Consider the following 16,986-nt stretch of genomic DNA (forward strand, 5'->3'; position numbering starts at 1 on the left):
GCTTCCGGTCTCCGGGCCTCCTCGGGCGCACGCGCATAATGAGGGCCGCCCATAGTCTGTGGGTCGGACGTCTGACAGTCACACCCACCGCGAAGATCTGCGAGCGGAAACGGAATCTACTCCCGGGAAAGGCTGATTGCGCGGTGGCCTGCCGCGTGTGTTGAGGAGAGGCTCTGGAGACTTAAAGAGCCCGACGCTCAAGTGATCTTGCCAACTACCATTCCAATGAATTCATGTTTTATTTTGTTGTGGTACAGGCTCAGGTAAGGCGGACCTTAAACTCCGCACTTCTGTTTCCCCATTACTGGTAGTTACAGGCATGCACCACCTTGCCCTCAAGTTCATTTTTAGAAAGCTTATCTTTTTGAAAACGTACCGCATGCAGTTCTCGTCTATTATTAATCTGTTTAATAGATGAGACAGGTTGGCTTGATTTACCAACTCTCGAGTATAGGATATGAATATACCAAAAACTAGTTTGTTAGCTTCCAAGCCTTGCCTCGCAAACTAAAGAGACTTTTTTAGGCCAAAAGAAACTACATTTATGGGCTGGAGAGATAGCTCAGAGGATAAGAGCACTGGAGGTCCTGAGTTCCCAGCAATCACATGGTGGCTCACAACCATCTGTAATGGAATCCAATGCCCTCTTCTGGTGTGTCTGAAGACAGCAACAGTGTACTCACATACACAAAATAAATCTTTTTTTAAAAAGTTTAGGAACCACGTTTATGTTTTTACATGTGATTGGTATCATCAGAGAAGTGTGTTTTATCTCCGTGAACTAAGCCCATGGCACAGAGCTTATATGTATCAGGCATCCGTTAAATATTTGTTGAATGATTCAGCTATAGCTGGTCAAGAACTATTCATTATCTGTAATGTCAGTAAAACCCTCCTGAATAATCAGAACATTTTACCTCCCATTATCTGTTCATGTAAATAGCATAAAATGAATGCATAGTGGCTAGGGATGCGGGGATTGAACTTGTAGCCTAGCACAAGCCTGCTACCACTACGCTGTACTCTCAGCCGTTTTGTTGTTTTTACTTAGAGGCAGAGTCTCCCTAAATTATCTAGACTGTTACTGAATTCATTCTGTAGCTTAGGCAAGCTTTGACTCCAAATTCCATCCAAATTACTCAGCCTCCATAGTACCTGGGATTACAGGCCTTACCATGAAGGTGCATCTCTACTGATAACCTGTTGTCTAGCATGTAGGAGCTCCCTAGATGGGTTTCAGCAGTTCACAGAATCCCTTATTGTTGGCAATATTTTCTCTGTCAAAAGCTATGTCGTGGTGCATCCTTGTCATCTAAGCACTGAGGAAAATAGAAGTATGGGTTGTCAATAAGTCTCCTACAGAGCAAGTTCCAGGCCATCCTTGAGACCCTGTCTCAAAAAAGAACCATCAACAATATGTGTATATGATAAATGTGGGTTCCTTTTTGGTTTTTTAAAGCAAGGTCTTTGTAGCCCTGGCATTTCTGGAACTTTGTATGAAGACTGGGCTAGACTCGAACTCACAGAGATCGCTTGCCTCTGCCACCTGAGTTCCACACCCATCCTAATTGATAACCTTTCCTCAGTTTTTAAATTTATTTTTCCTTACTTGTACTAGGGACCAAATCCAGGACTTCAACATTTAGACAAGTGTTCAACCATTGAGCTTACACCTTTATCTCTCAGGTCAAAACAGGCAGGTATGTTAAAGTTAGTAAGTTTGAAAGACCATCAGCAATGGTCACAGGACTTTGGCAATTGATAATGGATATACACATTCAGCCACTCCTTTAATAACTCACTGCACTCACTGTCTTAAGTAAGATTTATGGGCCGCCGGGCAGTGGTGGTGCACGCCTGTAATCCCAGTACTTGGGAGGCAGAGCCAGAGCCAGAGGTGGATTTCTGAGTTCGAAGCCAGTTTGGTCTACAGAGTGAGCTCCAGGACAGCCAGGGCTACACAGAGAAACCCTGTCTCAAAAAAAAAAAAAAAAAAAAAAAGATTTATGGGATGTACCTCCTCACTACAAAGCCTGTGTCTTTAGTCTGTTCAGGAAGCCCATCTCAAGCTGAAGAAGCTTGAGGCCCTAGCCATAGTCCTAACCACTTTGCAATCTCAACCATGTTTGCCGAAAGTCAGGTCTTGACCGGGAACACAACAGGATATAGCTCTGTCCAGCTCAAAGTCCATGCCACTGACTCTGTAAGAGCAGTAGCAATGGTGTTGGCTGACAGACTTTTCCTGGGGACACAGAAACTTAGCACACCCATCTACTTATCCCAGAAAGATAGCCCATAACAGACCAAAATAAGGATTGTACAGTTTGATGAACTAGTGACTTGTTAGTGTAGGTGGCAGAAGCCGCTGTGACATCCCAAGCAGAAACCCCAATATGGCTGCCTGCTTGGAAACCTGCAACCCTGGAACTCTCTTTCCAGCTTGAGAGAATGTCTCTTTAGGTGGTTTCCCCATCAGAATCGTAACCCTAGCAACTGCTTACCCATCTATACTCTCAGTAGGCACTCTCAGGAGTCTTTCAGTCTGGTTTGGTTTGGATTGTTGTTCTCTGGGCATAGGATCTTGTTTATCACCTGAGGCTCCTGAGCTTTCTTGTCCTTCCTGGAGCAAATGTTTCAATTTGGAGGAAATATTGCAATTAGAAGCATAATGCTCTACAGCAAGTGGCTGTATAGAACCAAACTAGATAGATTGGTTTTGGCTAGAATTCCCATATTCCCATTCTCATCTGACCATATTACATGTGGGGAAGCTTAGACATGCCACTTCATCTTTCAGAGTTCTCTGCTACGGTATCTCTCTCCCTCTCCCTTCCTCGCCCTTCCTCTTCCTCTCCCCCTCCCTTCCTCCTCTTCTCCTTCTCCTCCCTCTCTCTCCCTCTCCTCCCTAGCTTTCTCTGTGTGTGTGTGTTTGTGTATGTTTGTGTGTGTGTGCGTGCGCATGCACAAATAAGCAGAAATCTGGGCTCTGTTTAAGACAACAAATGTAAAAATGCCTGGCACATCAATGAATATGAACTGTTGTATCTTTTTATGCCTTGTTGTCAGAAATAGCAAAATCCCATTTTTTGTCCTGTCTGTGGAATTTAACTAAGGGCAACAAGATTTAGCTTATGTAGGGTTATGGCCAGCAGGAGCCAAGAGAAAAGGAGAGAACAAATAGTATGTTAAAATGTAGCCTTTATGTAATGCAGAGCCAGGCACAATGGGAAGCCAAGGCTGGAGGGTTGTGAGTTCTAAACATCATTTTCTTTCTTTCATTTATTTATTTATTTATTTATTTATTTATTTATTTTGGGGTTTTTTTTCAAGACAGGGTTTCTCTGTGTAGCCCTGGCTGTCCTGGAACTCACTCTGTAGACCAGGCTGGCCTCGAACTCAGAAATCCGCCTGCCTCTGCCTCCCAGAGTGCCTGGATTACAGGCGTGTGCCACCACCGCCCAGCTCTTTTATTTTTTTTAATATTTATTTATTTTATGTATATGAGTACACTGTTGCTTTCTTCAGACATACCAGAAGAGGGTGTCAGATCTCATTACAAGTGGTAGTGAGCCATCACGTGGTTTCTGGGATTTGAACTCAGGACCTTCGGAAGAGTAGCCTGTACTCTTAACCCCTGAGCCATTTCTCCAGTCCCCTAAACGTCATTTTCAACAATGAATTAAATATTAGACCCTGGAAGAGAACAGGACTATGTTTGAATGGTCATTACTATCTTTGGAGCACCGTGTAAGAGAAATCGTTTGATTTTGTGTATTTTATTATGCCATGACACACATATGAAGTCAGAGAGCAACTTTAAGGATTTATTTCTCTTGTTTCATTTGAGTCCCATAGATCAAACTCAAGTCATCAGGCTTAGCACCAAGTGCCTTTACCTGCTGAGCTGTCTCGATGGTAAACAGATGCATTTTGTGGTTTCACTACCACAGATTTTTTTGGTTGTTTGTTTGTTTTGTGGGGTTGTTTTTTAGTTGGGCTTTTTTTTAAAGATTTATTTATTTTATATATATGAGTACACTGTAGCTGTCTTCAGACACACCAGAAGAGGCCATTGGATCCCATTACAGATGGTTGTGAACCACAATGTGGTTATTGGCAATTGAATTCAGGACCTCTTGAAGAGCAGCCAGTGATCTTAACCACTGAGCCATCTCTCCAGTCCCCTTATATTGGTTCCTATACTTAAGGATGAACTAGTCTCAGGAGCATGATGAGAAACTAGAGCCATGACTTGAACCAGACTGGACTGCTGGCGGCTAACTACTGCGGACCTGGAGGAAGCCGGAAGGAAGGTGGAGGAACTGGAGCCAGCCAGAAGAATCTGGAGACAGCCTGTCCGCGTGACTCCTTAGTTAGCATGGGTTTTGTCCAGCCATATGTCCACAGCATCTCCTACCCCATTTAACCTGAGGAATTTAATCATTCGTTCAGAAGTTCTCTTAAATGTTCTTCATAATCATAATACTCCTCAGATGCCAAAAGCATTTTTAAAGTTGTTTTTGTTGTATTAGAGATAGAATGGAGGGCCTTGCTCTTATAGGTAAGTGCTCTAAACTGAGCTCTATCTCACCCTTAAATAGTTCTTAGATACTCGTGATAGATTGTTGCATGGAGGGGAGACAGCCTGAACTTAAATAGGTTTAGATTCATCCTGACCTTACCACTCACTGATAGAACTTAAACAATTTTTAAAATATTTTTTACTCTTTGAAATTTTCACTTAGCATATTTGGTCATATTTACCTCCACTTCTCCCCATAATTCCTCCCAGGTCCTCCACCACCACCACCACCACCACCACCTGCCGATACTCCTCTAACTTCAATTCAATATTCTTTTATTTTAAACCCATTGCCTCCAACATACACTGTCCCTATAATTGTGGATGTGGACCACCCTCTGAATTGTGGTGGCACAGAAGCCACACCAAACAGAAAACTGATTCTTCCTCAGAGGCCACGAACTGCCCATAGTTCTTCAGTTAGGATTTGAGGATAATTTATTTAGATTTTTCAAGTCCTCAGTGATTTCTCTAAACATGGACTGATTGATTCAATGAATATTCATTTTTATGTCAGGCATGATGTTTCAGGCTTGTCATTCTTATATTCATGGAAGCAGAGGCAGGAGAATTGTTATTAGTTCCATGCCAGCCTGGCCTACACAGTAAGTTTCTAAACTATACGTGGACTATATAACTAGACCTGTCTGCAAACAAACAAAACCACAAAGTTGTATTTTTAGCAAGGTATGGTGATGCATGCCTGAAGTCCTAGTGACTCGGGATGGCTTGAGCCCAGCACTTCAAAGCCCTGTCCGAGGAAATAAAACAAAACCACAGTGCCACACAGTTGTCATGTCAACACTGGGAAAGTTTCAGAATTAAAAGCTCGAAAAACAGAAAGGAATGGGTTAGAGAGATGGCTGCATAGTTAAAAGTACTTGATGTTCTTCCAGAGGACTTGGGTTCCTAGTACTCTGTAATGGTTTGTATATGCTTGGGTCAGGGAGTAGCACTGTTAGGATGTATTGCCTTGTTGGAGTAGGTGTCACTGTGGGCGTGGGCTTTAATACCCCAGTCCTAGCCACCTGGAAGTCAGTCTTCTCATAGCAGCCTTCAGATGCTCACCTCCTGCACCATGCCTGCCTGGACACTGCCACGGTCTGCTTTGATGATAATGGACTGAACCTCAGAACCTGTAAGCCAGCTGCAGTTAAATGTTGTCCTTTATTAAGACTTGCCTTGGTCATGGTGTCTGTTCACAGCAGTAAAACCCTAACTAAGATATACCCAGATCAGGTGGTTCTCAATTGCATAATTCAATTCCAGCTCCAGAGCATCTGATGCCCGCTTCTGGCCTCCAGAGACAGTTGTGTTCATGTGTGTACAACCACACTGAGACGTGGGGTTTTTATTTGTTTGACAGAGTCTCTGGATATAGCTCTGACTGGCCTGCAACTTACTAATTAGACCAGTCTGATCTCAAACTCACAGAGATGCACCTGCCTCTGCCTCTTGAGTGCTGGGATTAGAGGTGTGTACCATCATCATACCAGGTTAAAATATTTTTTAAAAAGAGTGCTTACTGGTTATTTGTGAAAGACTGATTTGAATGTCAAGAATGCAGAAATATACCAGGTTCTATAGTCATGAAACTTTATTCGAATGAACATAGGGGAGAAGTTAATAGAAAGGGCAATATCAGAACTGTGTTGAAAAACCAGCTTGATGTTGGGTGCAGTAGGGTTGGGAGTTAAAAACCAGCTTCAGCCACATACTAAGTATGTATGAGAACGCCCTGGGCCACATAAACCCCACCCCTCAAAAATAAGAGCTGGAGAAATGGTTGGCCATTAAGAGCACTGACTGCTTTTGCAAAGGATCCAAATTCAATTCCCAGCGCGCACATGAAATCAACTGTCTGCAATTCCAGTTCCAGGGGTTCTGATGCCCTCTGCAAGCCTCTGGGCATCCACACACATGTGGAGTACACTTAGGTTTTTGGGAATCTGTAAAAAACAAAACCTCAGGTGGTGGTAGCACACAGCTTTAGTTGTAGAGAATGGCGAGGGGGCCTGTGTACCTGTAGAGGGATGGTGAGCACCCGTGTACCTCTAGAGGAAGGTGACCTGGCTAGGTGGGATCTGGACTTGACTTGATCCTTTGGGACGGAGGCCCAAGTACCTGCAGAGGAAGCCCAGCCAGGCGCAGAAGTCCTTGGTCCTTTCTGTCAGCTGGGAACACTACGAGAGGCCTGTTCCATTACTCCAGCCTGGCGGGTTTTGATAAGAAGAAACAGCCCATGACTTTAAAGCTTTATTATAGAGAAATAAAGTGAGAGAGGGGAAGTAGAGAAATATAAGCCTGCCATGACCACATGGAAAGAGGGAAAAGAAGACAAGAAAGAGGGGCAAGAGAGATGAGAGCGAGGAGTGGCCAAGCAGCCCCTTTTATAGTGGACCAGGCTGTCTGGCTGTTGCCAGGTGACTGGGGCAGGGAAAGCCTGGCTATAGCCAGTGACTGGGGATGGAGTCTAGTCAGAACACTAGGGTCCTAGCCCTATATCACTAATGGTCACAGGGTTTTACATCCAACATTTAGTCTCAGGCAGAGGCAAGTTGAGGCCAGCCTGGTCTACAGAACAGCCAGGATTACACGAGAAAACCTCCTAGAAAAAAGACAAAACAAAGAGCCTTCTAGTTAATATGGTAGTGTGCGACTGGGTGTGAGCACCCGTAAGTCACAAAGAGAGCCACTCGGGATTTGACATTAGGTTGAAGCAGAAGACAGAAGGCAAGGTACTAACCTTGTAAAGACCAAGACTAGGACCATTCCAGCAGTTCTCAACCTATGGGTCATGACCCTTTGGCAAACCTCTACTTCCAAATATATTTACATTACAATTCATAACAATAGCAAAAAGACAGCTATGAAGTAGCAACAAAAGTAATTTTATGGTAGGAGGCTACCACAGCATGAGGAACTGCATTAAAAGGTTGTGGCATTAGGATGGTTGAGAACCACTGAGCTAAAGGGAAGGGGACAGGCGAAGGCCCTGCCACAGCAGAGAGTCCCTATGACCATGAAACAGGAAGACATTTTTTTGTTTTTGTTTTTTGGATTTGGTTTTTTTTTCGAGACAGGGTTTCTCTGTATAGCCCTGGCTGTGCTGGAACGAACTCTGTAGACCAAGCTGGCCTGAACTCAGAAATCCTCCTGCCTCTGCCTCCCAGAGTGCTAGGATTACTGGCGTGCGCCACCACTGCCCGGCTCAGGAAAACATTTTTTTAAAAAGTCACCTGATACAAAATGCTGTGAGTTCTGCTCTTGCGGCCTGATTAACTGGAAGTAAATCTATTCAGTCTTTGGTAGAATCACTTTCTTGTATTCCAAATACAGGAACTTAGCTCATCTTCATATTTTCACAAAACTTCCTTTTTTCCCTTTTGAGACAGTTTTTTGTCTTGTATGTCAGGATGGCTTAGAATAGGCTATGTAGCCCAGGATTGCCTTTAATTCTAGCTTTTTTTTTTTTTTTTTTTTTTTTTTTTTTTTTTTTTTTTGCCTTCATCTCCTGAGTGTTTCAACTACAACATTCCCGGCCCTTTATCTTGGTGTGTGCATGCAGGTATATGTGCATGTGTGTGCTTCTGGAGAACTCAGAGGACAGCCTCTGGGATCATTCCATACGTGCCCTCCACCTTGTTTTTTTGAAGCAAGGTCTCTCTTTGCCCTGAAGCTTGCTGATTAGGCCCTGCTGGTTGGCCTGCAAGCCCCAAGGACACTGTCTCACTCCCTGGCACACCTTGGGGCTGGTTTGTTTACCTAGCTGTTTACATGAGAATTGAACTCAAGATCTTATTGTTTTGGCGGAGGGTTGGGGATGGGGGGGGGGGGTTGTTTGTTTTTTTTAGGCTTTTCAAGAGGGGGTTTCTCTGTGTAGCACTGGCTGTCCTGGACCAGACTAGCCCCAAATTCACAGAGATCTGCTGTTGCTCAAGAACTGGGATTGAAGGTGGGCACCACCAATGTCTTGGACTCAAGTTTGTATGCTTATGAAGCAAGCACTTTAGTGAGTACATTTAGTGAGTATTTTCCTAAGCTGTCTATCCCTCTTTGGTTTTTTGGTTTTTTGTTTTTTGAGACAGGTTCTCACTAGAACTCACTATGTAGGCCAAGATGGCCTCCAACTCACAGAGATCCACCTGCCTCTGCCGCTCCAGTGGTAGAATTGAAGGTATGTGCTACCTCATGAACACCTCATGACATTTGGTACCCGGGAACAACACTATACCATAGGGCAGCATAAGCCCCGCTTGGGAGGCAGAGGCAGGCAGGTGGATTTCTGAGTTTGAGGCCAGCCTGGTCTACAGAGTGAGTTCCAGGACAGCCAGGGCTACACAGAGAAACCCTGGCACGAGAAAAAAAAAAAAAAAGAAATGGAATCTCAACGGGCGGTGGTGGTACATACCTTTAATTCCAGCATTTGGGGGACAGAGGCAAATGGATTTCTGAGTTTGAGGCCAGCCTGGTCTACAGAGTGAGTTCAAGGACAGCCAGGGCTATACAGAGAAACCCTGTCTCAAAAAATTAAAAAAATCAAAAAAAAAAAAAATAGAGAGAGAGAAATGGGATCTCACTATGTGCAGCCTTGGCTTGGAATTCGATATGTAGACCAGGCTGACCTTGAACTCAGTAGAGCTCTGCCACCTGCATCTGCCTCCCAAGTGCCTGGCTGTGTAGTCTGTTACTCTATGGAAGACAGCACTGATGAGTGCTAACATGATGAGGAAAGGCAAGGAAGTGAAAGCAACAGTAGAAAGAATTTAGTGTTTAAGAATTTAGGAAGCTAGTACAGTTTTCTGTTCAAGATTTGATGAGGGGTGCACACTGTTTTCCTAGCACCTAGAGATGATGCATATCATCACAAGTTCAAGGCCAACCGATGTACATAGTAAGGTACCATACCAATGAGGGCTATAAAGGAAGGGCTCTATAAAAAAATATATATTATTTGAGTAGATGGATCAGCAGTTAAGACCACTTGTTTGAAGAGGACTCAGGTTTTATTCCCAGCACCCGCATGATGCCTGCAGGCATCTTAATCCCACTTTCAGGGGCTCCACCAAGTACACACACATGCATGCAGGCAAAACATTCATACACAGAATGTAAAACAAATAACATCTAAAAACATTTTGAGGGAAAAAGAAAAATTGTAATGGAAAAAGGGTGGTTGGCTGTGAACCTGATGAGAAACAGCCATTCAAAGTGAGTGAGACAGACGCGGAGGCCACGTTTGCTAAAAGCACAGACAGCTCCTTGGCCCCTGCAAATGTCTACCAAGGAGCTAAGAGCCTCAATTTTGTATGTCTCCTTTGCTGTGAGTCATTCCCTCTGCAGTCACCTTGGTTTCCAGGAACAGGTCTGATGGCTGAGTGTCTCATGACAAGACAATCAAGTCATCACACAGCAGCAACTCCTCTTTTGTTTATGATCAATGCAGGATCTCCAGTGTCCCCAGCTGCCTCTGAATTCACTAAGCAGTGAAGTACGGTCTCCGTCTGGACCTCCTGATCTTCCAGTTTGCTTTGTCTAAGCATTCCATCTCCTTCAGGGCCCTGTGAGTGCCAAGCAAGCCTCACAACACTAAGTTAGATCAGCTTCTTTTTTTTTTTCTTTTTCCTTTTTTGCTTTTTTTCTAATTTTCACCATTGCTCTTTTTGTTTTGTTTTCGAGGATAGACCCAATTTGTATGGACCTCCAGAATGGAATCTCTGTCTCAGGACTCTGTTACTTAAGCACGTGATGCCTAAAGCACTATTAACAACAGATAAAGCCTTTCACACTGTGGTGATTCAACGGCCAGTGAATGATTATAAATCTTTATTCCAACTGGACTCCTTTTTCTAGTTGCTAAGACTTGTGTATAGGTGCCTCTGGGCATGGGTAGGTTGTCCCAGTGCTCTGTAATCCGCTTTTTAAATACTGTATTCCACTCCCTCTCCACCTGTCACTTGTAAGGGAAATTGAGTGGGGGAAGATTCCCAGCTCTCTATGCCCTCCTCTAACCTCCTCTTCCCCCCCCCACCCCCCTTCCCTCTGGTTGAATTGGTTGGTATCCAGGCCTCCAGTTCCTGGGAGGGGAACCAAGTATCATAGTCAATTTATCCCTTTCAGTCTTCTGCACAGACTCATTTTTTAATTTTTTCCAATTCCTAACAGGAACAAATGCAGTCAACATACGCCTTTAATTTGACAAGGAGAAAGGGCCGTGAACAACTGTAAATTGTCATAACAGCAGCAGCTACCAGCCTTGATTTCTGTAGCAACAAAGAGGAGAGAAGCAGCCTGCTTTGCACATCAAAGAGGCCCATCACATCCTTCAACTGTGGATGCTCACAAGGTGTGGAAGAGAGTATCTGAAATAGAAATCATCGCTCCCAGGGTGAGCACAACAGTCACAATTCCTAAGAGAGAGGGGGTTTGCCACTCAGTAGCAAGACAAGCAATAAAAGTAGATCTTTTTTTTTTTCTTTCTAGAAATGACATTGAAATTCTTGGATCAGCCAAGAGAATTTAGAGGTCAGGTTTTTTTGTTTTTGTTTTTGTTTTTGTTTTTGTTTGTCAGACAAGGTTTCTCTGTGTAGCCCTGGCTTTCCTGTCACTCTATAGACGGACCTGGCTTCAAACTAGAGATCTCTGCCTGCCTCTGCTGAAATTAAAGGTGTGTGCTGTCATCACCCAGCTTACAAGTCGATTTTAACTTGTTTGCTTCCTAGTTCCCTGAGGCCTGATCGGGTCCCTTAAACACCAACTGTCTCCCGCTGAGCATCTTCACAGGCTAAGGCCACTTCAGTTTCCCCTGGGCATTGTTCTTTCTCAATGATGCATTTTCTGTGTGGCTCCCTAGATAGCTTTCTTGGGGGGGGGGGGGAGGAAGTCTGTGTGTATGCAGGCATGGGAATGCATCCATGGAGGCTAGAAGTTAATATAAAGTACCCACTCACTCTATTACTCTCCATCGTCATTGCTTGAGGTTCAGTCTCACTGACGCTGACCGACGGCCTAGAAAGCCCCTGGATGGTCCTGTCTCCAATCCAGCTCTAAGGGGGCGTGTAGCCTGGCTTTTCATGTGGGCGCTGGGACTCGGGCTTGGGGTCTCATGCTTGCAGCACAAGCACTTTACCTATTGAACCATCTTCCAGCCCTAGAGAGCTCTCGGATCTTTCTATTTTTGGGGGGAAAGGGAATATGTTAGTTGGTTTTTCTTTTTTAATAATTTTTAATCATTTTTACAGGTGCGTGTCTCTCTGTAGGTGAGTGTAGGTACCCTGGGAATCCAGAAGTATTGGATTCCCTGAAGATGCAGGTGATTGTAAGCCACTTGCTGTGGGTGCTGGGGACCAAACCTGGATCCTCTGCAAGAATAAATAGTCTGTCCAGCCACACACTGGTTTTTTTGAGAGAGGGTCTTACTGTATGTAGCCTAGGCTCATGTAGAACTTGTAATGGAGATCAATTTTGCCTTGAATTTGCAATGACCCTGCTTCTGCCTTTCCAGTGCTAGGATTACAGATGTTTACCACTGTGCCCTGCTGAGGTTAACGCTTGGACCATGGTGTAAGAAAATTAACGAGGGGGATGGTATAACCGCACATTGGACTTTTTAAAAGCTATCCTTCGGGACTGGGGAGATGGTTCAGTGGTTAAAAGTACTGACTGCTCTTTGAAGGTCCTGAGTTCAGGTCCCAGTAACCACATGGTGGCTTATAACCATCCAAGGTAAGATCTAATGCCCTTTTCTGGGGTGTCTGAAGATAGCTGAAGTATACTTACATATAGTGAATGAATAAATCTTTAAAAAGAAAAGTTTTTTTAAAAGCTATCCTATATCATTGACTCAGCGGTCAAGAGCATCAGTTGTGGGGCTGGAGTGATGGCTCAGTGGATAAAAGCACTTGCTCATCTTGCAGAGGCCGCACATCCAAATTAGGTAGCTCACAACCTCCTGTCACTCCATTGCCAGGTGATCTGCTGCCCTCATCTGCATACACGTGGTGCACATAGACTCATGCTGGCACACATACATTCATGTAAGTAAAAACAATTAACATCAGTTGTGGACAAGTACGGTGGCTCAGCAGTGAAGGTGCTTGCTGTGAGCCTTATCAGCCTGAGCTCAGTGCCCAGAATCCACATGTGGGGAGAGAAGGGACTTCCTCAGGTTGTCCTTTGACACATACGTACAAACAAAACATCAGTGGTACTGGCAGTCCAGTGCCTAGCCCAACCTACTCCACTGCTGCCCTCAGCTTCTTCATTTGTTTCTGTTTCCTCCAGTACTGAGGATCAAGCCCAGAGTCTTGCTACCACCAGCCCCTCACTCAGTGGTAGCTCCAGCCATCATATTCTTATGAGAATGCTGTTGTATCTGCATTCTAGTAGTAACCACAACCGCCTGTTCCCGTGGTTGTGGTGCTCTTGTAGCTCTTGGAGGACTCCACAAGTCACGTCCCCACCTATCTGATGCAAACCTTTCAGTCAGTCCTGATCCCACCAACTGGGCACTGAGATGGAGAGCCTGTGGCTAGATCACATCAGCAGGAAGCTGCTGACAGATAAATTTTCTATCATACTCATGTAGGAAGCTGTTGTTTTCCTTGGTACTCATGGAATAGAGAAGTAGCATGCTGGAGAGGAAAAATTCAGGCTTTGGGGTGAGGAGGATCAGCTTCATCGCCACGTGGACAGGTAAGATTCAATTTCCCTAGCTCTCTTCTGAGCGCAGAATGACTGCATGTCCTACGTGCGAGGAGCTCTCAAAGCCGTGTTTTAAGTGTGTGTTAAAGAGTCCCAGGTCTCAAACCTGGGACAAATGGCTGAAGTGCTCATTAACGTACCAAAGTGGATGCTGACCGCCAGGTTCTCCCAGCATCCTTCAGTCTCTGTTACCGGCCCCCTCCTGATTGGTCCCCTATCCTGAACTCTCCAGCCCAGGTATTTCCCCTCCCGGCGTTTCTGACTCCTATATAACTCAGCCATTTTTGGCTATGTTAACCCCTTGGCCCAGTCTGCCCCTCTTGGTTGGTGATTCCTTTCTCCTTTCTCTCCCATCTCCTCACATGTCCCGGCTCAGGAATGAAGGTCATGTTCACTCTGGGTTTTCCCACTGGCTTTCTGCCTGTGCTCTCTCTCTTATCAACAGTAAACCTCTTCCACCATACCTAGGAGCAGTCATGTCCTTCTGTAGCTTGACTTTTGGGGTACTTTATTGGGTTCTATGATCTACTACTCTTCCAACCCTTATCCCACCCTAATACCTTCCAACCTTCCAACACTAGGTAGGAAATAGAAAAGGTTGGGGGGCACCAACCTTTGGGCTGATTAGGGGCATCCAGGTTCCTTGGGGGCAAGTCCAATCTCAGTCATCAGGATACCTACAACAAGAAATTCAGCAATTCAGCAATAGCAAAAGCAGCAGCAGCGGGAACAGCAGCTGCCACAGCCCTCTGGAGCTCTGGCATTTATACCTTCTCAAGAGTCCGCAGAATGCCAAACATAAACTATATGCAGCTGGCAAAAATCACGCCCTCCTGGAGCATGAGACAGTTATAGTCAGCGGTTGTGGACAGTCTGAAGTGGCTGCATATCCCACACCTGGGATTGAACAAAAACATATTCACATAACTGGGTTTTTAAAGAAACCAAAGTTGTCACTATATCTTTTTTTATTGTTTTATTCAAAGAGTCCAGTGCAATCTCTGGTAGGTGTCTCCAGCACCAGAGTGACACTCGGGGGAGCCTGAGGGCTGGAAGTACAGGGGCAAGAAACATCTTTGAAAACACTTCAGTGCCCAAACTGCTCACGGTGTTTCTGCCTTGTGAGCCAGGACACAAGGCTTTGAGTCACTACTTTTCATTCCCTCCAGGATGAACAAGATGTTTGTTTTGTGCACAGTAGTGGAACACAGGGCCTCCAGCATGGTGCTTGTATGTTCTCTCAGTGGGCTCCACCCAGTTGAGAAACTAAGGTTTGTATTGGAATTCAGCACTCCCTATGTTCCAGACACATGCATGTGCTTTCCACCAACTTTTTTTTTCTGTCCAATCCCTGACAGCTAATCTGAGTATCCCCTGCCATTCTGAGGTGAGCCGTGCTAGAGATCCCGTCGCAACTCTCCAGTCACGATTTTCCTGACTGGACCCTTTGTCCTCTCTCAATTCAAATACTCTCAATTTGGATCATATGTTACAGCATGCATGTGTGGGGGTGTGCCCGTGCTGTATCACAGATATGGAGATCAGAGAACAACTTGTAGGCATCAGTTGTCTCTCCATACTATGTGTGGGCCCTGGGGAGCCAATCAGGCTGCCAGCTTTGGCAGCAGGCACTTCACCCACTGTGCTCTCTCACCAGCCCTCGCCCAGCTATGATCTTTTTCTTTCTTCCCATGCCAGGAACAGAACAGTGCATGAACATCTTGAATATGCTACCCAAGCCTCTAACAGCCAAGCTAATCCACCAGCAGCTAATCTGCAGACATCCTTTCATTGAGCAGTTATTTCTCCCTCGATGTTCTGATTGCTGCAGGTGACCTCCAAATACTTTTGAACCCTTGCTCAAAAAAAAAAAAAAAAAGCTGGAGAGAGAGGTGAACATGAAAAGGGGGATGGAAGAGGCAAAGGGAGAGAAGCAGGCAATCGACTCCACAATGATACTCATTCCTTTATTGTCAACTGTGTTAATCTCAACAGGGCTGGGGCCTGCAGGCTGCTGGCAGCACCAAGCTAGGGTGCATTTCCACTTAACAGAAAGGCCTCCATCCTAAACCAAGGGGACAGAGGTTAATGCTTTGTATATATTTATATATTTATATATTACATATGTCCCATATGTATAGAGTGACAAGAATGGGCCACTGTGTGTAACTTTAATTAAAGGCCATAGCAACATACATAGAAATTTGATCCTAATTAAGGCCCTTACTTTGTCAATCAAATGTCTGATACAGTGAAAGAAAAAGGAGAGAGACAGAGACTGAGATCCAGCCACCTTCAGTAGCCCTGTCCCCAGGGTATCCTACATTGAGTGTAGTGCCCCCTGTACAGGCAAACATAAACACACATGTACATACATAAACACGCATGTACAATACCATAGGCAGGAGCACCTCCTCTGAGCACACCTTGGGCCCAGCATTTGGCTGCGGTGCTGAAGTGGGGATATTGTGCTCTAAGACGGTGAGGGTAGTGACCCAGATAATGCGGAGTCAGTGTGTCCAGGTGATGAGTGGGGTGGCTCATGCAGCTTCATCTACAAATGACAGAGGTGGGGGGGTCCCCCAATGCCCAGGTCACATCGGGAGATTTCTACACACAGCTCCTGTCCCAGAGAAAGCCATTCCTCTGGTTTGAATCCTGAGTGTCAAATAATCAGAGGGCTCTGATGGAAACCTAGGAGTCCCTTGAAGGACAGGCAACCGCAAGGCTCAACCATTCAGTCCAGTAGAACAGTAGAAAGGACAACAGCGGAGTCAAAGCAAGAGATGCTCAGACAGGACCTTGAATGGTGCAAGAAGGGCTTGTTTCCCAGAGGACGAGAACGGCCTGCTGCCCTTCGCCACACAAAACTTCTGGCAGATCTGTGTCATCTTCATGCCTTACAGAAGTAAGAGACCTGCTTATAAGCCTGGGAAGGGGACTCCCAACACTGGAGCACTTGAAATCTTAACTCCTGTCTCCTCTCACTGAATTTACCCTCTACCACCCACCAAAATATACATATTGAAAGTAAGTCAACATATTTAGCAGTATGATTTTTAGTATTAAGAGAGAATTTCTTAATTTTTCAACTTAATTTTATACTCAGTGAATAATAATTAAGCAGTAAACTGCTGACTGTGGACAGCAGCAATTGCAATCCCTTCTGCAACAAACTGCTCTCAGCAGCAGCTTCCCAGTCGCTCCAGGACTTGGAGAGAGTAGATGCTGGACTGCGCATGGTGATGCCTGCCTGTGACCCCTGCACTCGAGGCAGAGGCAGAGGCAGGAAAATAGCTGCGAGTTTCATCCACTCTAGTCTACACAGTGTGTTCCAGGCCAGCCAGTGCTGCATAGATACATAGACTCTGGCTCAGAATAAAACAAAGCAACACAAAACGGCAGAAATAGAGGAGTATGGGTTTTTTTTCCCTTAGAGGCGTATCAGAAGCACAATTAGGGAAGGAATCCAAGTTAGTTGTAGAACAGCTAGAACTGGATGGTTTTAATGTAAACTTTTTATTTTATTATTTATTTTCTCTTCTGCTATAGAGTCATGGGAGACCTTGAACTTCTGATCTGTCTGCCTTCATCTCCCAAGTGCTGGGATTAAAGGTGTACAGTGCATGCACCACCAAACGCAGTTTAAACCCAACTGTAAGAAGCGTATTTCATCTTTAGTTATATGTACGTCTGTATAC

At 44.9% G+C, this 16,986-nt stretch overlaps 1 long non-coding RNA gene across 1 annotated transcript; it reads left to right on the forward strand.

The window, feature by feature from the left end:
• The first annotated feature begins 46 nt into the window (after positions 1-46).
• Positions 47-16,936, forward strand: LOC127687515 (uncharacterized). The gene is made up of 8 exons (XR_007978405.1): positions 47-263; positions 10,029-10,145; positions 10,267-10,471; positions 10,748-10,970; positions 11,066-11,107; positions 12,552-12,618; positions 13,170-16,315; positions 16,838-16,936. It is a non-coding gene; the product is annotated as an uncharacterized LOC127687515 (long non-coding RNA).
• The last annotated feature ends 50 nt before the right edge of the window (positions 16,937-16,986 follow it).

Source organism: Apodemus sylvaticus, chromosome 6 (assembly GCF_947179515.1).
Source record: "Apodemus sylvaticus chromosome 6, mApoSyl1.1, whole genome shotgun sequence".
NCBI lineage: Eukaryota > Metazoa > Chordata > Mammalia > Rodentia > Muridae > Apodemus > Apodemus sylvaticus.